At 43.0% G+C, this 25,410-nt stretch overlaps 1 protein-coding gene and 1 long non-coding RNA gene across 19 annotated transcripts in view; one reads left to right on the top strand and one right to left on the bottom strand.

Annotated features, from left to right (window-relative positions):
* The window catches only part of DAB1 (DAB adaptor protein 1), a 1,141,854-nt gene that overhangs the window by 1,096,976 nt on the left and 19,468 nt on the right, over positions 1-25,410 (bottom strand). The gene's annotated exons all lie outside the window — the stretch shown is intronic.
* On the top strand, positions 16,619-24,986 carry LOC131504669 (uncharacterized). Of its 3 annotated transcripts, none has more exons than XR_009258096.1 (6): positions 16,619-16,837; positions 17,494-17,586; positions 21,039-21,129; positions 23,469-23,671; positions 23,969-24,106; positions 24,495-24,986. It is a non-coding gene; the product is annotated as an uncharacterized LOC131504669 (long non-coding RNA). The 3 variants fall into 3 exon arrangements; XR_009258095.1 differs by lacking the exon at positions 23,469-23,671 and adding an exon at positions 23,327-23,468 and having other exon boundaries at positions 16,631-16,837; XR_009258094.1 differs by lacking the exon at positions 23,469-23,671 and having other exon boundaries at positions 16,668-16,837.

Here is a 25,410-nt window from a genome sequence, read left to right as displayed (position 1 = left end):
GAGGTTTAAAATCATGCTGGAGGACTATCAGAAAGGGGGCAGCACTGTATGAGGGAAACTTCAGTAGATCCTTGGGTAAAACAGAGGGTCTTCTGTCATGTCAAAAAGTGTCCCTTTAAGACTTAGCTCAGGGTTCACCCAATCCAGGAAGCCTTCTTTGATTGCACTTCTTATATACACCCCACCCTTTCCACACACAACATAGAAACACACACTCAGATATACCCAGACCCTTCACTCTTCTGCCCTGAAAGTCTCTGCTTCTCTCTGGCCCAGTGGTTCTCCATTCTAGGGAATATGTGAATCACGGGGGTTGTCAAAATACAGATTTCTGTCCCCACAGCCAGAGTTTCTCAGTAGTTGTGAATGGGTGGGGCCTAAAAATGTGCAGGTCCAAGTTTCCAGCTGATGCTCACGCTGCAGGTGCAAAGACCACTCTATGAGACTACTGCTGTGTCACATTCTCATTAACCACACTGCACTGTGATCATCTTTTGCATGTCTCCCTCAGTCTAAAAGGATGTATTAAGGGTCTATTGTGTCTCCCAGGAGACTATGTTGAACTTGGCAGGTACAGCCATTTGTCTTCCTCACTTTTAGAAGCCCGGAGCCTAACCCAAAGCCTGACATGTGGTAGACTTGCTGAGTGTTTGCTGAGCAAATGACTAAATGAATGTTACAGCTTGAGGTCAAAGGCCATACATACATAAGACATTTGAGAAAGACTCAAGGGTTTAGCCAGCAGATATAGAGCATGGCTGTACACGTGTTATACTTAAGGATTTAAAACATCACCTGCAACAATTACCACATCATTCTGCTACAGAGCAAACGCCAAGTTCATTATGGGGCTCGGGTTCTAAGTGTCACTGTTTGAGTATGTCATGTAACTATAGAACCCAGGATGGAGGGCAAACCTGAAGCCAAATCACAACAGAGAATGTTTTTTAATTGAAAACGAAGCTTTTGGACAGGATAAAATTGGGGGGGGGAGGGAGGTTGGTCAGGAATGAATGGAGTTAAAGGTAAGTTGAGACAAAGAAGTGTCATGAGAAGACTAGAATTGACTTATTGGTGGAGCCTCAGAGGGTGGAACCTGAACCCATACGTTGTTCAGTGAACCTCATCAATGCCCCCACGATCGAAGTGCTAGCATCCAGAAATGAATCTGACACAGTCTCTACAGTCTCATGAGACAAACAGTTAAATGCAGTACATTGGCTTATTTGGAAGGTGGTGCCAGAAGTTGGTGCTTAATCCCCTAGGTGGCACCTAGGGGATTCAGACGTGAAGCATGAGAGGGAAGGAAGCCAATGTCATGGGTGATTGTCCACAAATGATTTCTGTGGATGGACAACTACAGTTCAGTCCCACTGGGGACCTCCAGGAGGTGATGAAGACTGCTTCAGAAGTGTCCCACCTGAGGAGTGACAAAGACAAGGTATTTACCCACCACCTCCCCTTTGCAGTTGATTGAGGACTACTCCCGGGGACATTAATTGCCAGGTACTTCCAGCCTGCTGCATTTGTAGTAGGAGAAGCACCAAGATGCTTCTAGCAAAATGAAGAATGCCAGTGGACATGGGTGGGGCACCAAAAGCATGTACTACACTTATATTGCAAAAAGTGCTTACGAAAGAGGAAGAGGTAGATATAAGTCATCACCTGTGATGAAATTCCAACTAATAACTAAGGTTCCTGAGTACTAGCCATGAGATTCTAAGGTTACCATGGTAATGCAAACAACTAACATCAGCCTGTAGTATGTATGTGACCTTATTAGTCTGTTAGCAGCCCTATAAGAGGTACTATTATAAAAACATTATCTATGTAACCGATGAAAAAACTGAGGCCGAGATTACTGAAGTGACTTGCCCAAGGTCACGCAGCAAGTTGGAACTAGAACGAGGATTACACAGGAACCTGCCTAGTTTCCATTTGAGGCTCTCTGCTCTGTGACCCAACAGCACACACTGAGCATCCTGACTTCTCAGCACACAGACAGACTTCATCTGAATGAGGTTCCTTCTGGACAACTCCTTCTGGCAAGCCTTATTTTTTTTTTTCCTCTCACAGGCTCTCATCTAATAATAGCACTGTTCTGTTCTGCAGAGACTGCCTGAGCTTAATTCATCTGCCTCCCTCAAATCACCACCCTCCCAGGCCTTTTTACTCCATAGCTTATGACCTGCTTTATTCCCACATCCACAATAAACCCCATCGCTCCCCTGCAAGGGCGTGTGATTTTCAGACAACATGTGTTCCTAAAACTGCAGAGTGCTGCTAGTGTTTGTCTGAGGTCTTCTCCCCCAAAGCCCCTGGAGGCCTCGAGATCCTGTTTGTGCTAGTTAACTATATAAAGTGGCCCTAAAGTAGTCTTTAATTAATTCAGCTGTTTAGTTCACTGAACTCAAAAAAATATCAAATTAAATGGCTCCTTTTTAGCCTAGTGCTTTTGTTTTCACTGTTTTCCACTTCATCAGCTATTGGGGCCAAATGATATGATTTCCCCAATGTTGTCATTAAAATTATTCAGTGGAATGATGTAAGTACCAGAAAATCTGATGAACACTGGTTGTTAGGAGTAGCATAAAAACACCAGGAGGGTATGTAGTTGTAAGGAGCTGTCCTTCCCTCAATGTTCTGGAACCCTCTCTCTGATGCTTCCTCCTCTAATGCAGAGTCCACCCAGTATGCCATTAGACTCTCGGGAGGAACCCGGATACTCAATGTCAGGATGATATCATTTTGTGAGGTCAATCTGTGAAACTTTCTAAAACTGGCTACCTGAGTATTTTCCTGACAATTTTCCTAATACCCACCTGGGTATTATTTGGATACATCACTGTCCAGGAAGAACACCTCATCATTGTATTAAGATGGTGTTGTAACTTCCCGTAAGTAATACATCTACCTGCAGCACAAACTTTCCTTAACTTCTAGACACTACATCTCCCAGAGCTTGCTGTTTTATGTGATTCATAATGTCTTCTTTAAGCTTAAACATATATTTACCATCATAGCTTTGTGCTAGATTGGTAATTATGGTAGACTTTAAACATGACCACAACTCATTCATGTATTTGTGCCCTTTGCTATGTGATTCTGCAGCTCAAGTGGTGGCATCTATTTTCCTTCCTCTAAAATCTGGGTTGGCATTGTGCCTTCAATTGACCAAAAGAATACCAAAGAAGTGACAAGGAGCCAGTTCCCAGCCCAGGTTCTAAAGGCTTTGCACATGTCTGCTCTCTCCCAAGACCTGGTCTCCACCATGTGAATAAGCTTGAACTAGCGTACCGGAAAATAAAGGCACCATGTAAAGCAGAGCTGAGTTAGACAGTTCATTCCAGCTGGGTCCCAAACATGTGAGAGAAACCAGCCAAGATTAGAAAAGCCTTAGCTGATCTGTCAACTAACCCCACAGATATATAAGGAAGGCCATCTCAGATGAGTCAAGCCTCTCAGCTGACTTGCAGATTTAGGAGCTAATTAAATACTTGTTGTTATAAGCCACTAAGTTTTGGAGTGGTTTGTTATGCAGCTATAACTAACTGATGCAGTGATTTTTCTGTGATACACATGGAGGTTAGGGTAGTATGATGGACTGAATGTTTGTGTCCCTACCATAATTCATGTGTTGAAGCCCTAACCCCCAATGTGGCTATATTTGGAAATGGGGCCTCTAAGGAAGTAATTAGGGTTAAATGAGGTCATAAGGATGGGGCCTTGGTCTGACAGGATTAGTGTCCTTGTAAGAAGAGACACAGAAAATTTTCCCTTTCTTTCTGTGTGTATACACTGAACAAGGGCCGTGTGGGGACATAGTGAGAAGGTGGCCCTCTGCCATCTAGGGAGAGAACTCTCAACAGAAACCAATCAGCAGAAACCTTGATGTTGGACTTCTAGCCTCCAGAACTGTGAGAAAATAAACTTATACTGTTTAAGCTACCTATTCTATGGTATCTTATTATGGCAGTCCTAGCAGACTAATACAGATGGAAAGTATAAAGCCATCGACAGGGTAGAGAAACATGTATGCATGGCTGCAAAAACTAAGAAAGCCCCCATTAACTTATTCTACCACTACAAGTTGCTGCTTCAAAAGCAATGTGTTCAGCACTAGGATATAAAGATTAGAGGTCAGAGTCTCTAACTCTAAGCTGTTTATGGTCTAGTTGAGGGTGACTGTGGCCCCTCATCCTGGTTTCCTGGGACCATCGTGGTTTTAACACCGAAAACCCCATATTCCATGAATCTTCCTAGGGCTGGGCAACGTGAGACAGTTGGTTGCTCTAGGTCCAATAGGAGAGGCACACATGTGAGCAGGTAGTTTTGGCATGGTGTTATAAGTGTTTTGATATTGATAGTTGTAGCTGATTACTACTAGCAGTAAAATCATATCCAGCATATATGGAATGGTTCTTACATGTTACACATGGTTTAAAGTGCTCAATATAGAGTTACTCGTTAATAGTCACATCCGTTCTATAGTCCTCTCGTTTCATGGAAGACAGTGAAATCTCAAAGTCAGTAACTTGACCAAGATTTTGAAGCTCAATCCCAGCCTCAGGCTAACTAAACATTTCTCTTTTTTAATTTATTAAGTTTATTTATTTTTGAAAGAGCAAGCAGGGGAGGGGCAGAGAGAGAGGGAGAGAGGGAGAATCCCAAGCAGGCTCTTTACTGCCAGTACAGAGCCCAATGCGGGACTCAAACTCACGTACTGTGAGATCATGACCTGAGCTGAAGTCAGATGCGTGACGGTCTTAGCCACCCAGGCACTTCCAAAACTTACTTTCTTAAACATGAAGGTGGAATTCCCCCACCACATACATACTCCCATAAATGCAAAGAACAGGACTGGCAGAGAGAATCAGGGGGAGGAACCCAAATCAGATTAGGCCATGCCAAGAAGGCTTCCTGGAGGAAGGGATACCTAAAGTCAGTATTAAGAGATAAGTGGGTGTTTGCCAGGAGATAAGTGGGGTGAGACAGTGCAGGTAGCGAGAAGAGCTTGGACAAAAGCCCAGAAGCCTTAAACTACATGGGATATGTGTGAGACTGTAGGCTGATCAGTTCTCCTGTGGTATGGACCATGAGCTAGAGTTTGCTGGGAAATGAGGCAGTAGACATATGGGCAGGCTGGGGTCCCAGGAGTTAAAGCCAACCAGAATCCAATGAGAGATGGGCTTTCTTCCACCTCAAACCATTTACAGGAGAAAAATAATTAATCCTCTTTGTTGTAGAACATGTTCCATGTGACAAACTGATTTGAGAACACCAGCACACTTGCGAATCTGGAGCAGAAACATTGTAGTATCACATGCTCAGAACCTGAGGCTAACAGAAAAAAATAAAAAAAGAAAGTAAAAGTCTACCTTATGAAAAGTCATTGGCAAATGTGCTAAGTAGCTGTTTTCCAATGCAAATACTGACGAGAATGAAATAAAGCCACCATTTAGCCAGGGCATAATGTTTTCTTAAAGACCAGGAATGTCAACACTGTGTGGACCTTTCCACAAAAAGGCTAAATATGTTTGAGTGACGTATATGCAAGATATGTGAGCAAATTAAAGAGCCAATAAAAATGTCCGGTTCAATTTTACTTGCTATATTGAATGTACTTTTTCTAGCTGGTGTAGAATTAATTTATTTATTTCTGCACTGAGAGATATTTATCAAACACCTAGTACTGCATTTGGTACTGTCCTCAGAATAAAAGCACATTTGAACCATGTCTTTAAAGACATTGCTACCTAATGAGAAACTGGATATGCAAGTAGAGAATAATGCTACAACAGAGGTGTATGTGATGTGCAGTGAGAAAGTTTCCTTTAGTCTGTCTGGCCAGCAGAGTGGGGGAAAAAAAAAAAAAAGGCTTCAAATGAACTTTGACCTGAGTCTTAAGAAGAAGATTTTTTTCATAGGAATGTAACAATGTCCCCTCAGTGTAACAATGTAACTTATATCCCCCTCAAAGCAATAAACCCTATTTTTAATATAATTTATTGCCAAATTGGCTTACATACAACACCCAGTGCTCATCCCAACAGGTGCCCTCCTCAATGCCCATGTCCCATTTTCCCCTCTCCCCCACCCCGCCCAACCACCATCAGTTTGTTCTCTGTATTTAAGAGTCTCTTTTGGTTTGCCTCCCTGCCTCTCTGTGACTACTTTTTCCCCTTCCCTCCCCCCATGGTCTTCTTGAGAGACTTAGCAATAAACCCTTTATATTCATGATCAATTCCATCCTGGCAACAGCTCTACAAGGTAAATATCATTATGCCAACTTTCTTTCAAGTTTGTGTTTCAATTTCAGTTAGCTAACAATGTAACATTAGTTTCATGTGCATAATACACTGATGCATCAATTACAACACCCTAGGCTCATCACCACTAGTGCCCTCCTTAACCCATCACCCATTTAACCCATCCCTGCCCACTTCCCCTCCAGTAATTCTCAGTTTCTTCTCTATAGTTAAGAGTCTGTTTACTGGTCTGTCTCTCTCTTTTTTTTTTCATACATTCATGTTTTATTTCTTAAATTCCACATATGAGTGAAATCATATAGGCTTTGTCTTTCTATGATTTATTTCACTTAGCATAATACTTTCTAGCTCCATGTGTGTTGTTGCAAATGGCAAGATTTCATTCTTTATTATTTTTTTAAATACTAAATTTAAAAAAATTTTAATTTTTTAAAAGTTTATTTTATGTTTGAGAGAGACAGACAGACAGAGCATGAGCAGGGGTGTGGAGGACAGAGAGAGAGGCAGACACAGGATCCAAAGCAGGCTCCAGACTCTGAGCTGTCAGCACAGAACCCGACACAGGGCTTGAACTCACCAACCGTGAGATCATAACATGAGCTGAAGTCAGCACTTAACCAACTGAGCCATCTAGGCACCCCCCATTTTAAAAGTTTTAAATATATATTATCATTTACTTATTTTGAGAGAGATAAACAGAGCATGAATGGGGGAGGAGCAGAGGGAGAAGGAGAGAGGGAGAATCCGAAGCAGGCTCTGTGCAGGCAATGCACAGAACCTGATGTGGGGCTAGAACCCACGAAATGTGAGATCATGACCTGAGCCAAAATCAAGAGTCAGATGCTTAGCTGACTAAGCCATACAGGTGCCCCTCATTCTTTTTTATTATTATGGCAATTTTTAAAAAAAATTTTAAATGTTTATTTTTGAGAGAAAGAGAGAGAGAGCAGAAGCGGGGGAGGGAGCTCCAGGCTCTGCACTATCAGCACAGAGCCAGATGCAGGGCTTGAACCCAAGAGCAGTGAGACCATGACCTGAGCTGAAGTCAGACGCTTAACTGACTGAGCCACCCAGGCTCCCCATGCCAACTTTTTAAATGGGGAAACTGAGTTTTAGGAAGTCCAAGATCTGGCAGCTAAGCAGTAGAACCAGGATTTAGATTGGTATCTGCCTGACTCCAGAGCTGGAGTTCTTGACCATCTATTGTTATGTTTTCCCACTTAGGGAAAGGCATTCCAGGATGGGGGAAGAGAACAGGCAAAGGCATGGAGGCTGGGACTGGCACAGCATGTTCATGAAACTGTCAGCAGGAATGCACGGTAGAAGCACAGGCTATGAATAGAAAATGGTGGGGAGGCCTGGGGGGCTCAACTGGTAGGGCATCCGACGCTTGCTTTTGGCTCAGGTCATGATCTCACAGTTTTGTGAGTTCAAGCCCCGCATCAGGCTCTGTGCTGAGTATGAGGTCTGCTTGGGATTCTTTCTTTCTCTCCCTCTCCCTCTACCCCTCCCCACTCACAATGTCTCTGTCTCTTTCAAAAATAAATATATAAAAACTTTTTAAAAAAATTAAAAAAATGTAATTAGAAAATGGCAAAAGAAAAGCGACATCATGGAACTTTTGGTATGTCATGAGAAATAGTCTGGACTTTATCTCACACATTGATCTTTTCTTTCTGAGCTGAGAAAATGTATTGTAATCCTTATCCAGATTACCTCCACTGCCAGGAGGAAGATGAGCAACCTCAGAATGCTCTGGTCCATGGGGCACCTGGGTGGCTCAGTGAGTTAAGCGTCCAACTTCGGCTCAGGTCACCATTTCATGGTTTGTGAGTTTGAGCCCCACGTCGGGCTCTGTGATGACAGCTCAGAGCCTGGAGCCTGCTTCAGATCCTGTGTCTCCCTCTCTCTCTCTCTCTCTGCCCCTCCCCCGCTCACACTCTGTCTCTCTCTCTCAAAAAATAAATAAACATCAAAAAAGAATTAAAAAAAAAAGAATGCTCTGGTCCAAAAGTCTGTGTTTGTGAAGCTGTGTTGCTATAGAGAATCCATGTGTTCACTGATTTAGTGTTTGTTTTTATTCCAGCTGTTTCTTAGCACCTATCGTATACTACGTACATGGAATTGCTGGGGAGCACAACAGACATGGTTTCTGTTCTCAGGAGCTCACGTGCAGATGAGACAGAAAATAAACAATGACCAAATGCTTAATCACCAATTGAGATAAGTTCCAAGAAAGGAAGGGTACGGTGAAGAGTTAAGCATTAGGAATTTGGGGCTTCAGTGCTTTCTTTGAGGAAATGTTTATTAAGGGGTGAAATTAAGGACAAGAGCATCTAGGCAGAGGGAACCGATTGTGCAATAGTCCTGTGGTAGGAGTATCATGATTTGATGGAGAAATAGAAGCCTGGAGCAGAGAAAGCAGGGTGGGGAATACTGAAGATGAGGTCAGAAAGGCAGGTAGGAACCAAGTCATGTAGGGCCTTATAAGCAATGGTAAGGACACTGCTATGTCTGGAGCCTTATAAAAACTTCTTAAGAGTTGTTTCTACATTTAGGATTTGTCCTAAAAAAGAAACATCTCCACTGTCTGACACAGTTATCTATATAACTTCTAGATTCTTTTTCTTTTGTCCTAGTTGCTTAAAAAATCAGAGCTAAAATTATTTTAGACATTCCATTCAAATCGATACGGTGATATGTGGGTCTATTTGGTTCTTCCAGAAATTTCTTCTGAAGTGATGCCGATTTTTCACATTCAGAAATTCATTCTAATGAAATAACTTATTCTGAAGCTCATGCTGCACCTGCTCTTTGTGAGTTTTGCAATGGATTGCAGCCCAAGCATGAGTAGTTGACATTGCTAGAAATAAGTCATATGTCTACTATCCCAAGCAACCAAATGAAGAGGAAAGGGAAGGTTAATACAAGGAAGTGAGAAAAGACACAAGTTTAAATCACTACAATTGAAATAAGATAATACTTCCCATTGACTACAACTTTAAGGTTTAAAAAATATTCTCCATGTGTTTTCTCGTGCTTCACTAGTTTTGCCTCATTGCGGCTCAGGATTCTCCCCATTTTGTGGATGAGGAAACTGAGGCAATGAAAGATGAGAGTAACTTGCCTGTGGTCTCATTGCTAGTTGTGATGGAAATGGGATTCCCAGTGAGGTCTAAGACACCAGAGTCAATGTTCTTTAAACCTCACCGCCTGCAATGAACACCCAGAAATGATTTTCAGATGCTCTGTCCTTTGGGATGCTCCACAGTGCAGACACAGTGAGTGCACGATCCTTCTGGCATTTCACAGCTGGTCTACCTTACAAAATAGCTGTGATCTCCCACCCCCAGATCCCACTGAACCCCTTCCCTCCTGCTGGGTTAAGCATCGCCTCACTGTGTGGCTCGATAAAGAAAACCCTGGGACATTAATGGCCTTGTTACCACCATTGGTGCTTAATGACCCTGCAGTTTCCTGTGGAGTGTAGTCTCCCTAGGCCAGTTGTTAATGAACCACTTCTTCATCCTCTGGTTCCAATGCATATCTTTCACAGCAGCATCATGTTTTAGAGCCAGAGAGCAGACTGAGACACCCACTAGGTGCGAAGCACTGGAGTGTGTGCTTTGTACGCATTATCTTGTTGACAGCTCACTTAATCTGAAAATTGTCCTGCGGTGTAGCCAGTATTGTCCCCATTTTACAGATGAGCAAAGTGAGTCAGAGTAAGCTGATAGGCAAAGGCCATACAGTTAGTAAATGAAAGAGCCAGGATTTGAATCCATGGGCATGAACTTCAAGACTCACATTTGTAACCACCAGTATTGGCACCCTTAGGCAATTCTGCTTTAAGCCCTGGCACTGAGGTCATTTGGTTGGTTTGCCCTGAGAAGGCTGCAAAATCCTTACTACGTTTATTGCCTCTTCTCTTAGGTACATCAAGGGTTACAGAAATACCATCTCGCCCACTCTTGCAACTCCTTGAAATTGAGATAAATGCAGCTGGTGAGCAGAAACTTAAACCCATCCCACCTAATTTTAATTTACTGGAGTACCCATCATGCCCACCAATTAGGAAGGAAACTTCATCATGAAGATAGAAGGAGTGAGCCAGAGTACTTGCATTCGAATGATTTCTGAACTCCACTGATTCAAGTTCCATTCAGGTACACATCAGCTAGTTGTTGAAAACTCTTAGTCAAATAAGACAAACAAAGCTGGTTAGAGGTAGTAGGATTATTGCTGTTTCAGATCCAACATGGTTAAGAGACCCTCAGACCTCACCTGGTATTTTTGTTGCTTTTGAACGATGGTTCTTGGAGTCAATTACAGAAAAAGGAAAAAACACTCACACAAAATTTATGTATCGCTGAAGTTATTTTTAATATCAGTATCCTCCGGTCAGTATCTGATGTTAGGCAAGAAGAACCTGCAGTGATCTGGACGTTTTTAGAGGTGAGAATTGATAAGGCAGTGAGTTACCGTGTTGTCAGTCTCAATTTCCATATGTCTAAGAGGAGGAATTTAAAGAACCATTGAGGCCTTTCCTCACCCAGACGTTTCACAGACAGAAACTCTAAGGCTGAGGATCAAAGGGAAAGGCCATATAAGTTTGGCTACAGCCAAGTTACTCTGTCGAACTGCTGAAGAGTCTGTCTGTATTCTGGAGTCCATTCCTGAATCAAAGCTGCAACCCCTGCTCTCCTCCAACAGTCTCTCCATCTGATGATTTCACCCCCCACACCGTTACTCATGTACATCCACTGCAATCCAAATGCCCCTCTCTGTTCCTGTAGCTACCACGTTAGACCGAGCCACCATCATCCCTTACCTGGATCATTGCAAGGGCCTGTTAACTGTAACCCTACCTGAGTCTTGCACCCACTTAACTCCATCCTTTACACTGCAGCCCAACGAATCATTCTAAAATGCAAAACATGTCACTTCCCCGTTTAAACCGCTTCAACGTCTCATCACAGGCTACAGAAATACAAGAAAAAGACCTTGCCAACCTGCTTCTGCTTACATTTCCAGCCTTACTTTCCACTGCCTTCCATCTAACTTCTTGCCATGCCATGGCACTAAGTCCTCTGGGCTTTTGCTTTGGCTGTTCTCTCTGCCAGGGATGTACTGCACTCCTCTTTCAGATCCGTGGCTCTTACTCATAAATGCTCTGAGCCAGCTGACTTCATGACCCCCTATTTGGAACAAGTCCCATACCTTGTGCTTCCGTAATATTCTTTGCATACCTTTTGCTTATTACTGGCTGAATCATCTATAAGCCATAAGGAGCATCAGTATTTAGAGGCTACATGTAAGAATAAGAGCTGGTGACAGACACTCAGAAGGATAAATGAGGGAGGATGAGCAGACCAGGAGACAGTGGTAGTAGAAAAGCCAAAAGAAAACAAGAGATTTAAGAAAGAAGGGAAAATATAAAGAACTCCTAACAACAACAACAACAACAAAAAAACCCAAATGATGCAATTCAAAAATGGGCAAAGGACTTGAATAGGCGTTTCTCTAAAGAAGATATATAAAGGGAGGCGCCTGGGTGGCTCAGTCGGTTAAGCGGCCGACTTCGGCTCAGGTCATGATCTCGCGGTCCGTGAGTTCAAGCCCCGCGTCGGGCTCTGGGCTGACAGCTCAGAGCCTGGAGCCTGTTTCAGATTCTGTGTCTCCCTCTCTCTGACCCTCCCCCGTTCATGCTCTGTCTCTCTCTGTCTCAAAAATAAATAAACATTAAAAAAAAATTTAAAAAAAAGAAGATATATAAAGGGCCAATAAGCACATGAAAAGATGCTCAATCTCACTTATTGTCAGGGAAATGCAAATCAAAACTCCCATGAGATATCCCCTCATATCCATTAGGATGGGTGTTACCAGAGTAACAAAAAAATAAATAAATAAATAACAAATGTTGGTGAGAACGTGGAGAAACTGGAACCCTGTACACTGTTTCTGGGAATGTAAATTGGTGTTGCTGCTGTAAGGAACAGCATGGCAGTTCCTAAAAAAAAAAAAAAAAAAAAAAAAAAGAATTACTATACGACCCAGAAATTCCACTTCTGGCATATACCCAAAGAAATGAAAACACGGACTCAGAGATTTGTTCATAGCAAGATTATTCATAATAGCTAAAACATGGAAGCAACCTAAGTGTCCACCAATGGATAAATGGATAAAAGGAAATGTAGTCTACCCAGACAGTGGAACATTAGCCCTAAAAAAGGAGATTCTGACACATAGTGCAACATGGATGAACCTTAAGTTCATTATGCTAAGTGAAATAAGCCTAATATTAATACTATATGATTCCTGTTATAAAGGTACCTAAGTAGTAAAACTCACAGGGAAAGAAAGTAAATAGTGATTGCCAGGGGCTGATGGAAGGGGGAATAGGGAGTTTGTGTTTCATGGGTACAGAGTTTCGGTTTTACAAGACGAAAAGAGCTCTGGAGACAGATGCTGGTGATGCTTGCATAATAACGTGAATGTACTTATGCCACTGAACTCTGCACTTAAAAATGATTAACGTTGGGGCGCCTGGGTGGCGCAGTCGGTTAAGCGTCCAACTTCAGCCAGGTCACGATCTCGCGGTCCGTGAGTTCGAGCCCCGCGTCGGGCTCTGGGCTGATGGCTCGGAGCCTGGAGCCTGTTTCCGATTCTGTGTCTCCCTCTCTCTCTGCCCCTTCCCCTGTTCATGCTCTGTCTCTCTCTGTCCCAAAAATAAATAAAAATAAAAATAAATAAAAAATAAATAAATAAAAAAAAATGATTAACGTTGTAAATTGTACGCTGCATTTTACCACAATTAAAAAATGGAAAAAAAATAAACATGGAGTTAGTCTCCTGTATAAAATTCTGTTTGATTTTTTTTTTTTCAACATTTTTTTATTTATTTTTGGGACAGAGAGAGAGACAGAGCATGAACGGGGGAGGGGCAGAGAGAGAGGGAGACACAGAATCGGAAACAGGCTCCAGGCTCCGAGCCATCAGCCCAGAGCCTGACGCGGGGCTCGAACTCACAGACCGCGAGATCGTGACCTGGCTGAAGTCGGACGCTTAACCGACTGCGCCACCCAGGCGCCCTATAAAATTCTGTTTGAACATCCAGTGAAATGAGTTCTGTTTGGACTGAGCAACATAGAAATCCTTGATGCTCTTAGAAAAAGGTTTTTGGATGAATGACCAACGAACACGTGGATTATTTCCTTACTAATCTTAATTCTTGCTTATGAGCTTGCTAGCCTTCAGAAGTTACAGGCTTGTAGAAGCAAAATGTTGGCAAGTTTTTATAAAGGGTGAGATAATGCCTTATGTTGGAGCGAGGCTGTTTTTGACTGAGATCACCCTTTCCAGACAAGCAGATTCAAAGTGACTGCTCTCAGGGCAGGCCACTGTGGCCACAACAGGGCTTCTTTGGCTTCTAGCTGGAGCAAATGATCCTAAAAAATCTAATTACAATAGGCAGGGAGTCAGAACGGCGGTTTTCTTTCCAGCAGTAAAATTTGCAGCAAGAGCAGGTTTCAGAGAGCCTCTGTTGGGGAAGCCAATATATCAAAGACCATTGAAAGAGACAGATTCTCTGTTTCCCTCTGCTCCTTGATACAGCTGAAGAAATGGGCCTTACTGAGACCACTAACATAAAAACTGCATGCTTTACTGGAGTCTATGAGGCTGACTGCTCTCTTCTCCTCTCTTCTCCTGTCATCCTCTTCCTGGTTCTATGGGCTAAACCATCCTAGCTTTCTCTGTGCCCCTTAAATACTCTAAGCATCTCTGGGCCTCTGCCCTTGCTGTTCCATTTGCCTAAAACTCTTCTCCAAGATCCTTGCAAGTCTGCCTCCTTTTTGTCCTTCAGATCGCAACTCAAATGCACTCCTCCTCAGAGAGACCTTCTGTAACCACCATGGTCAAGGTACCCCTCAACTCCAGTTGACCTCTGGCCCGCCCACTCATAGTATTTTCTTTACAGCATTAGTATGTTCAAGAGATAGCCTCATTGATCTGTGTGTGTGTGAGTGGTCACTGTCTATCTCTATTAAACTGGTAGCCTCCTGAAGGCAGGGGGCTGATCAGTTCCACACTGATACATCTTCTTGAACCAAATGGCACCCAACACATTAGGCACTCTGTTAAATGAATGCATGAATGAAGGTTTTCAAATGACCACAAATCTTCATGCATAAGCCAAGTTCTTTGTATTTCCACATCAGGCCTCTCGATTACTCCTTAAAGCTTCCAGGGGCGCCTGGGTGGCGCAGTCGGTTAAGCGTCCGACTTCAGCCAGGTCACGATCTCGCGGTCCGTGAGTTCGAGCCCCGCGTCAGGCTCTGGGCTGATGGCTCGGAGCCTGGAGCCTGTTTCCGATTCTGTGTCTCCCTCTCTCTCTGCCCCTCCCCCGTTCATGCTCTGTCTCTCTCTGTCCCAAAAATAAATAAAAAATGTTGAAAAAAAAAAAATTAAAAAAAAAAAAAAAGCTTCCAAAAAGCTAGCATCTTCGTCCCTCAGAAGAATATAATCCAGTGAGTGGTTCTCAAATGTGGGCTGCATTAGAACTACCGGGGTACTAGTTTAAAATACTAGGTTTCAGGGCCTTCCCCCCAGAGACTGTATTTCAAAATCTTGGAATGTGGCTCTATACTCTGCAGGAGAGCCTGATGAAACTAGCAAACCACTCTTGGAAAACACAGTTCTATAGTTTAGCCCCTACACCCCTCATACCTCATAGATCCCACTATGACAACTCCAAACTTGGTGTATGCTGGGATGGAAGGATGGATGGATGGATAGATGGATGGACTATAATTCTTATAGGCCAACCAACACAAAAGGAAGGAAACAGAGGATTATGCTCATTGTGGACTTTCTAGGCAGAGACCACAGGAGGAACAAGGGCTGAAGAGATATTTGGGATATCTGATGGAGAGAAAATCAGAAGCCTTCATGGTTTCTATAACACAACATAAAGGGACTAAATTCATATGGATTCTCCCGGGGTTTCCAGAATTGGGATTCAATTCTCGATCACCTGAACTAAAGTGTGATCTGAGTAGTTCTATTATGGCAAGTTTTTCAACAGCACATAACAATTAGAATAAGCATCTTATATTTTTCAGGTACTTTATATAAATTCCTTTAATTCTTAGAACAACCCTAAATGTTCCTGTCTGCATATTACAAATGAAAAAAAAAAATGGGGGTTGAAACAACTGGTTCAAATCAAGGTGATGGGCAGGGATTTGAACTCAAGGCCGTGTGGCTCCAAAGCCCATGCTCCTCCCACCCTGCAGCTCAGAGGAGGCATGTTTTCCTTCCTGAAGGTCAAAGTTTTGGGTGTTTGGTATGTTTATGTGCATGTGTATGTGCAGAAGAGAGAGGCCAGTGACTTTCTGTACACGAGTGTGTTGTGTTTTCGTCTCTACAGGTGCCTGTATCTGTTGGTTCTTCTCTCCCTGGGCTCGCATAATCCTAGTCATTCCATTTTTACTTATATCTGGGATATTCTCTGTTTCAGTTAAAATTACACACACACACACACACACACACACACACACACACACACACTATTCTTAAGAACACAGTAACATGACCACTAGAATCAAGAGAGGTAGGCTCTGAACCCCTGGCTCAGATTCCCAAAGGCTCCTTCCCTGGGTTTCTATGTAGACTCATTCCCTTCCCTCCTCACATAGGTTTCACCCACTAGAATCTATTGAAGCACTGTCTCTGGTTCTAGCTCCCTTCTCAGAGCACATCGATAAAGGAAGAAAGGATTGTAATCCTTCTTACATGTAGGAAAGCAGGAAATTATGTAGTAATGGAAGAAGACTCATCCATCTCGCCCGTCCCCCGACCCCAGCTAGACATGATCTTTCGCGCGCGCGCACACACACACACACACACACACACACACCTGTCTATGTGTCTCCTGGGGTTAATATTCTCCAAAGGCTTCTCCTGATCTAAATGAGTGGATACAGCCAAGTCTGCCCTCCCTCCATTCCTGCATTCTTCTGGGGTCCCTCTGTCTGTGTTAATGACATGCTGGCCACCTTCTAGCTCCTCAAAAACATCGAGCACTTTCCTGCCTTGTGGCCTTCTGCACAAAGTTGTCCCCTGTCCTTAGGCAATTCCTACTTGTCCTTCAGGGCTCAGCTCAGAGGTGGTCCACTGATCTCCTTGCACCCACACAAGGCCAGATGCACCTTTTGCAAACTCTCATTGCACCTGGAATTAGTTGGCTATGCAACCTGGTTTTTCATGACCATCTTCCCCAGCTTAGGAAAGCGTCCTGAGGGCCATGCCTGTCTTACACATTTGCGCGTGTCCAGTGCTTGTAAAAGGCTTGTCATTTAGTAGATATAAATGCAATTAAGTATTTGTTGAATGAAGGGATAAATGAGCCTCAGTTTCCTCATCTGTAGAGGTAACAAAAACCCTATGAGGATTAAATGAGATAACAGATGTGACACTGCCTGACCCATAATAAGATTTTGTTTTTGTTTTTTGGTTGTTCTCTAGATAGAGAAGCTCAAAAATGAAATCAGCTGCCTCCCAGGATTGTAAGTTTTCTGCCATTAGGGGCCTTTGAACCTAATATGGATGAAAATTTTGCAGGGATATTGTAGAAGGAATGGTCAGTGAGTCTAGATGAGTGGTGCACAATCTTGGCTTCACATTACAATCAACTGGAGAATTAAGACAAAAAAAATGACTGATGACCCCAGAGATCCTGATTTAATTGGTCTGGGATGGGATCCAAGCAGGAATACTTTTTAACCCAGACAACTCTAATGTGAACCATTTTGCTAACCACTGGTTTAAAGTAGATGATCTTTAAATTTTCTTCTAACCATGAGAGGCTGTCACTCCAGGAAAGCAAAAAGACCACTGTTTCTTCTGAGAGAGGGAAAGAAGGAGGATGAGGAAGGAAGAGGAGGGGGAGGAGGACAAGAGAAAGGGAGGGGAAGAAGGAGGGGGAAGGAGAGAAAAGAGGAGAGGGGAAGAAGAAGAAGGAAAAGAACGCTTCAGCATAGTACATTTTTGTTTTTAATTTAAAAATTAAAAACCTATAGGTGTATGATTCTAGAGTCAACCACATGGCAATTTAAAGAGCACTGGCTTTGGAGTCTCAGATCCTCTCTAGTGAAGAATTTGGGGCCTTTCTAGCCTTGCAATTTAGAGTAAATCACTTGCCTCACTGAACTTGTTTTCCCAGTTTAAAATGGAGATAAGGATAACCTTGTTAGAGATTCTGGAAGAATTCAATAAAGTAAGAAATACAAAAGGGTCCCAAAAGTGTTAGCACAAGGTAAGTTCTCAGTAAGGAATTGATATGTGTGTGTGTATATATATATCTTTTATTATCGATGTGAATACATTATGTAAGCCTACATGCAGTTATAAGGCATTATTGTTGTGATTACTGGCCAGCCCAGGTGGAAAGCTATGGAATTGATTTTTTCTTTCTTTCTTTCTGTTTTTTTTAGCCCAGAAACATTCTTAGAGGGTTGTGGTTTTCTCTCGTGTACTGGTGTTGGTTAAGTCTTCTTAATAATACACACACACACACACACACACATACACGTGTATACACACACACACACACATACATATATTTTTCCTTTTTTCTGAGTCCCCACTGAATGACAGCATGCCTGAGAAAATATGAATCAGAATTTATGGTGTTGTGCTACTCTTCCCCAGGGTGTGGGGTCACATATATATTGCTAGAAAGGATCCACCCACTCGATGCTCTCAGGGTCCTTACAGAACTGAACACCTGACCCTAAACAATGGAGGGAAAGATTCAAGGGTCGGCATTGCAAGGAATGAAATTTTAAACACATTCTCAGTATCGGCTTGTAAAACGATGCCAGTTCCTGAGCATGTCCTGTCTGAAAGAATGGTCACTGATGCATACAAGCAAGCCAGGTCACATTTCCCCACACTGACACAGCCTCCAGCACAGGAAAACAAGCCCAACGCAGCGGAGTCTCCACACCAGCCGAGCCTGGCTGCACCCCTCACTATCTGTGACTACAGGCAGGCCCCCTGGCCTTTCTGGAACCCCTCACTTACTCTGTGAAATGCAGCAGTCATACTTGTTCTGGTGACCGCCCCCCCCACCCCGCCCCAAGCTGCCTGAGGGTCATGAGCACAGACTCCAGGCAAATGCTTTTTTGGCATTGCAAGCCAAGGATGGCTAGGATTGCCAATGATGACTGAACACATTGGGTCTTAAGGAACCTTCAGTTCCTTTTTTTAAAGTTTATTTATTTTGAGAGAGAGAGTGCATGCAAGAGCAGGATAGGGGCAGAGAGAGAGAGAGGGAGAGAGAGAATCCCAAGGACAAGGTAAGTCCTCATTAAGGAATTGCTATATATACATATATATAGCATATATATACACACATATATATAGCATATATATAGCATATATATACATATATATAGCATATATATGCACATATATAGCATATATATATAGCATATATATACACATAAATATATGCTATATATATAGCATTTATATATATACATATATAGCATATATATATATACACAAGTATATGTGTGTATACACACACACACACACACATATATAGCATATATATATATATATATATATATATATATATAGCGCATATATATATATATATATATATATAGGCTCTATCTCAGGAACCAAGAGATCATCACCTGAGCCAAAATCAACAGTTGGTTACTTAACCAACTGAGCCCACTCAGGCACCCCAAGGAATCTTCAGTTCTAACAAGACTCTCAAAATCCTGGTTTCCTCATGAAGATATCCCTGTTTTGTTAGTCCTACACATTCCATAGCCCTGTAATTCAAACATCTAATCTTCCTAGGTTTTAAAACTGTCCAGGGGGCTGAATACACCAGATAGGGTGGTAATGAAGCAGCCAAATATAGAGAACAAGTGTTTAATCCGCTGGAACAACAGTTTAGGCATAGAAACAGGCTAATGTGTTATAATGGTGATGACAAGGGGCACCTGGGTGGCTTAGTCGGTTAAGCGTCCAACTTTGGCTCAGGTCATGATCTCACAGTCCATGAGTTCGAGCCCTGCGTCAGGCTCTGTGCTGACAGCTCAGAGCCTAGAGCCTGCTTCCAATTCTGTGTCTCCCTCTCTCTCTGCCCCTTCCCTGCTGGTGCTGTGTCTCTCTCTGTCTCAAAAATAAATAAAAACATTTAAAATTTTTTTAAAAATGGTGATGACAAGAGGGAGAGAGATGTGGGTTTAACACAAAGTGGGCTTTATAATGCTCTTTACAAGTATAGAGCTCAATTTTAGGGAAGAAGGGGCTATCAGCTTTTGACAAATGCGAACCACTGATGCCTACTACAGATTCTGATACGCCTCGGGCATTCGGGTGGGATGGTGCGGAGAAGAACTGTGTGTATGTACTTATGCATTTTGGAAAAATGTCCTGGGTAATTGTTACATTGTCTCTCTCCTCCAATCCCTCCATGGTTGAGAACTCCTGCTTAACATCATATGCTCCATATTATTTACATAGCCAAACTAGGGAAGTAGCCCAAGTATCCATCAACCGATGAATGGATAAAGAAGTGATATATATGAAAGAGTATTATATATAGTATATATAATAACACATACATAATACTAATATAATACTATTATTATATTATAATAGTATAATATAAAAGAAAAATTTTTTAAAAAGAATGAAATCTTGCCCTTTGCAATGACATGGATGGAGCGAGAGAGTATAATGCTAAGCAAAATAAGTCAGAGAAAGACAAATACCATATGATTTTACTCACGTGGAATGTGAGAAACAAAACAAATGAGCAAGAAAAGCAAGAGAGAGGCAAACCAAGAAACAGACCCTTAACTATAGAGAACAAACTGGTGGTTGCCAGAGCGGAAGGAGGATGGGGGGGTAGGGGATGGGGATTAAAGAGTACACTTATCATGATGAAAAAACTGAAACAAAATTATTTAAAAAATAAAATTATGCACTCCATATAGACACCCGGTGAACTAAGCCTGGCTTATTTAACCTCCAGTTCAACTCCTGAGCATCAAACATCCTCCAGTCTGCAGAGCTGACTTTCCCACATGGTCTCTACCTATTAGTTATAATAACAATGGTAACAAGATGAATACCTTCTAGACACACAATACCTCACCATTGGTGAAACCCCTTCCCATGTAACTATTTTATTTGATCCTCACCACCTTATCCCCATCTGACAGAAAGGGGCTTGTGACTCAGAGGGGCGAAGCAACTTGCCTGAGGTCACACAGCCAAGAAGGGACTTGAGTTAAATCCAAGTCTCCCAGATCTATAGCTACAGTTCTCTCCACTTCTGCCCCACAAATAAAAAGAACTATTAGTGCTGCTGCTCAACCCTTCATCTGTTTTAAACACTACTAGTTACGGGGCGCCTGGGTGGCGCAGTCGGTTAAGCGTCCGACTTCAGCCAGGTCACGATCTCGCGGTCCGTGAGTTCGAGCCCCGCGTCGGACTCTGGGCTGATGGCTCAGAGCCTGGAGCCTGTTTCCGATTCTGTGTCTCCCTCTCTCTCTGCCCCTCCCCCGTTCATGCTCTGTCTCTCTCTGTCCCAAAAATAAATAAAAAATGTTGAAAAAAAAAAATAAACACTACTAGTTATTATGTGGTAGATACTGAGCTAACCATTTTACATATAGTATATAGCTTATTTCCCAAACAACCCTTCAAGGTAAGTATTACTGCCCCATTTTACAGCTAAAAACACTGAAGCTCAGAGGTGAAGAGACTTACCCAAAACTGCCGTAGGTTTAGACATCCTCTCCTCCCTGATTCCTGCTCTTGACAGGTATGTCTGCACCAAGGATCTGCTTTGTGACCCCACAGCACTATCACACTGTGTTGACAGCAGTTGTTCAGACACGTGTCCTGTCCACGACTGTGGTCTCTCCAAATGCAGAGCTATGTCTGATCCCAAGGTCGCTTGCAACAATCCCAGGGTTCACACACACTATGTGTGTGTATAAGTAACATAGAGCTCAGAGAATACGCCCAGAACTGGATTTTGAACACAAATCTTTCTGATCCCTGAATATCTTATTTGGTTCTATCAAAAACGGCCCCCAAACAGGCCAGGCATAAACCCAGATTCTGTCCTGAGAAAACTGTCCTTCTTTCCGAAGTGAGTCTAGCCATTTCTCTAACCAGACCTAAAGGTGTAGCTGGCCTTCTAACAAGAGAATGCCAACCCTGTCCCCAAAGATCACAGCACCTGGGTGAGACCAGAGCCAGCTAGGAATAATTAGCAAATTCTTCCTCCAGTCTCTGCATTAGGAAAAGGAAGTTCCAATTACAAATGTGCTGAGAAAATCGCTACTCAAATGCACAGAGTGATTTTCAAGGCATTGACACCTCCCTAGTATGCTTGCTTATTAGATACAGGGGTTGAGGAGGATGAAGGAGTATTTAAAAGCTAGTTTTCAGACCAATGAATCTGAAGAAATTCTCTTTATTGGTCTGCAAGAGGAAGTGGGGATGGGGGGAGCAGAACCAGATCTGATAAAGGAGATTAAATGGCCTTATACATCTGACAGCAAAGAACAGTCCCCATGGGAATCCCAAATCCTGCTGGTGCTAATAAAGTGCACGATATTACTCCGGTAATATAGTGTACAATATAAGGCGTCCAGATGCCGGGGCCAGAGCCACGACCTACATCTTCCGCAAACCAATTTTCTGCTGGGTTGGATGTGTAAAAAAGAATCCAAATACAGATTTTTTTTTTTTTTTCCATCGCAAGAAGAATTGCTTCTCTGGCTTTTTTCCCTTGGCCTGTCTGCTCCTCCCACCCCTGCGTTCTCAAAGTGGGAATTACTTCTAATCCACTCACAGGAGAAATCACTGCCTCACCCAAGTGTGGGCTATTACGGAACAAGTGGGCTGCTTGTGGGCTTCCCAGTAGCCATGGGGTCCAGGGGAGCACACGTAGGATTTGCAATCACACACGCTAGGTTCAAATCCTCATTCTTCCATTTATAATCTATGTCTCCTTGAGCAGATTTCCCCTTGTTTCTCTAAGCACGATTCCTCACGCCCCTTACAGAAGTGCCCTGTGTGTTAAAGATACCGCATATGAAGTGCCTAGCACAACACAGGAGGTGTTTCACTGGCAATAACAATCAGCAGCAGTGGTACCAGCAGCTTCTGTTAGCTAAAAGCTTAAAGGCAACCTCTTAGAGGAAGAGCTCTCTTTTGGCAAGGAGTTTAGGGACTGAAAGCATTGAAGCTTATTAATAAGATGAACAGCAACAGTGCTTTATCTATTACCAGCTCCCGAGCATCCGCTGAATGTGACGTTATAAGCATTGTCATAAGCATCAAGAAAATGCTTATAAGGGAACCCAGTCGCTCCCTTCCAAAACCTTGTAGGCCAGTGGGGAAGCTGAGCAATGTCACGGCACACGGTGCATGATACCATGTCCCCAGCAATTTAACATCAGTCACCTCATTTGACCCTCCCAGGAACTGCACAAAGTAGGCAAGACGTGTTGTTAATCCCCACTTAGTAGGCAACAAAACAAAACAAAAAAAAAACAAGATAGAAGAAGCAGCCCAGAGAGATAGAGTGGATTGGCTAAATTCGTACGTGAGGCAGAGTCAGAGTTAAGCAGGTCTTCTAAATGCTCATCTCCAGTGCTCGGGCCTGAACCACTCTGGGATGGCTCTGGCTTGGCCTGTGATCAGAACACCAGCTCTGGCCCTCTCAGAATTAATGACATTTCCACTGCCCACAATTATTCTGTTCAAAAATGTTGGAGACTTCTCAGACCCAGCCCAGGGTGGCATATGAGACATGCTATCCTAGTGTTACTTGGCTGATTATAATAAGGATGATAACAACAGATATATAATATCCTTCCTTTGTAGCAAAATTTTTAGTTCAAACAGTGCTCTCCTATGTGCCGACACTAGTGAATGAGTGTGTGTGTGTGTGTGTGTGTGTGTGTTTTACTGTTAAAAGTAGATGTTATTATCCCATGTCACAGGGGATGAAAAGGAGGTTCTGAGAAGTTTACTTTCTCAAAGTCACAAATGAAGTAAAACACAGAGGCCAGGCTCAAGGTAGCTGTCTAGAAGTCCAAGCCTTGGGCTCTTCTTAATGACATGCAGTCATCTGACTCATCACAGGTATGATGTGAATCCTCAGAATCCACACAGTGGGCGATAGTTCCCTCATCAGAGCACTCTGGAATGCAGTGAACAGTTAAGAGAATAAATGAAAATGCCCTCCATCTCCTCCTCAAAAATAGTTGACATGCATTGAATGCCTGCTCCGTCAAAGGCACTTTGCCAAATGCTTTCCACGGACTATTTTGTATCATCCTTAACAGGTGGGCTCCATGATCAGCTTTACTTTACAAACAGACTTAGAGAGGTGAACTAACTTGCTCTGGGAACAGGGTGGTGTAGTTTGGATTTGAACTCAGGCAGCGTGGCCCCCACAGACACTAACGATAGTATCCTTTGTTTAATCATCGGCACAATCTCCAACCAGTGTCTTAATGGAGAAACCCATTGTTCACTGATCGCCACTAACTGCCAGGCACAGCCCTCAAAAGCTAGTTATATTTACTCATTAAATCCTCATAAGCATTCTATAAGGTAGACATTACTGCCCCATTTTACAGAGGAGGATAACCGTGGCCAAGAGATGTTGACGGTTTGCCTAAGATTGCAGAACCTGCTAAAAGCAGAAGCATTTTCAAGCACAGAAACACCCGGGGAAATGTTCATTCTTCCTTCAACAACTCTGAAATCTCCTAAAAGTAAGTAATCTGAAATACACAAAGGAGAAAGGTGCGAAGGAGGAAACTGGAGGCAACAGAGCCAAAGGCCTGTAGCATTCTAACTGCACAGCTCTCCAAAATCAGTAGAGTTTGCAGAAGACTGGATTTGTCTGGAAAGACTCTGTGGAGGAAGCAGAACTCCAAGTGGGCCCTGAGGCCTGGAGGAGATTTGGATGGGCAAGGTACCCCAGAAAAGCATATTAAAAATTGAAGTTGGGGGTCCAGAAATAGATCCAAGTAGCAAAGGGGAGCCACAGCAATTTGCAAATGGTGGAGGAGGCCTATTTTGTAGGGTTAAAGCTTGTGTCCAACACAGTGTTTAAGTCCCACGCCCACAGCAAACTGAAATCTCTTTGTTCTCCTTTAGCATGCAGCCCACCAGGAGTGGCAATGGAAAAAAGGCACAGGAAGAAAATAAACCAAGAAGGAAAAGATAACACACACATCTCATGTGGGCCTTCAGGAAGGATGGGAGAAGCAGGGCAGGGAGAGGGAGAAGCACCAGCCAGCCTCAGTTCTTCCTTTGCTCATCCCTCCCCCTTCTTTTCCCTTCCCTCCCCCGTTTCCTGCATGCAGCAGCAAATGTATGAATGCTTGGATGGCTTGGCAAAACACTCTCCAAGATTTATTTCTGTTGGACAATCTTGCATTCTTTTTTTTTCCCCCTGCTGACAACTCTGTCAACAGCAGGCTGTTGTGAGGCTGTGAATTTGGAAATCACGTACTTGATACAGACATTGTTGCAATGATACAAACCAGACTAAGAAAGTGGACTCCTGAGATCAGGGAGACCTGCAGACCTACTTGGTTCATTACCTGGGAGTCTCCCGGACCTCAGGGCTTGGCGAAGAGACCATCTGGGGAGGGGGAGGGGGCGGGGGCAGCGGTCCTGGGCGTGCGGTCAGTTCAAGGCAAGGAGATGGTTCCAGTAGTTCAAAAGCTAGATCTGTTTGTACGAGCTCCAACAGTTGCTTTGAATTGCTTTGAAACTCGAGTGTTGATAAGCCACTAGGTAGCGGGGTACTGGGTAATAAATGTGAAAAATGTTTTGTCGAGTGCAGATTTCTATATCAGTGTAAAGGATTGTATTTATTACCTTTTTGTGAAAGGAAGGAAACGTATTTTATGTCTGTTTTTGGAAATTAGGCATATATAAGGACAAATAGACTTAGAAGCATAGAATTTCAGAGCTGGAAAGAAATTCATTCATTCCATCAGCAGGCATTTAGAGCCTGCATCTGGGAATCGGGCCCTGTGTGGGCTCTGGGGAGGTGGAGAAGAAC

Source organism: Neofelis nebulosa, chromosome 2 (genome assembly GCF_028018385.1).
Source record: "Neofelis nebulosa isolate mNeoNeb1 chromosome 2, mNeoNeb1.pri, whole genome shotgun sequence".
NCBI classification, from domain to species: Eukaryota; Metazoa; Chordata; class Mammalia; order Carnivora; family Felidae; genus Neofelis; species Neofelis nebulosa.
Note: the sequence above shows the minus strand (reverse complement) of the source record. Positions and strands in the feature narration are given on the sequence as shown.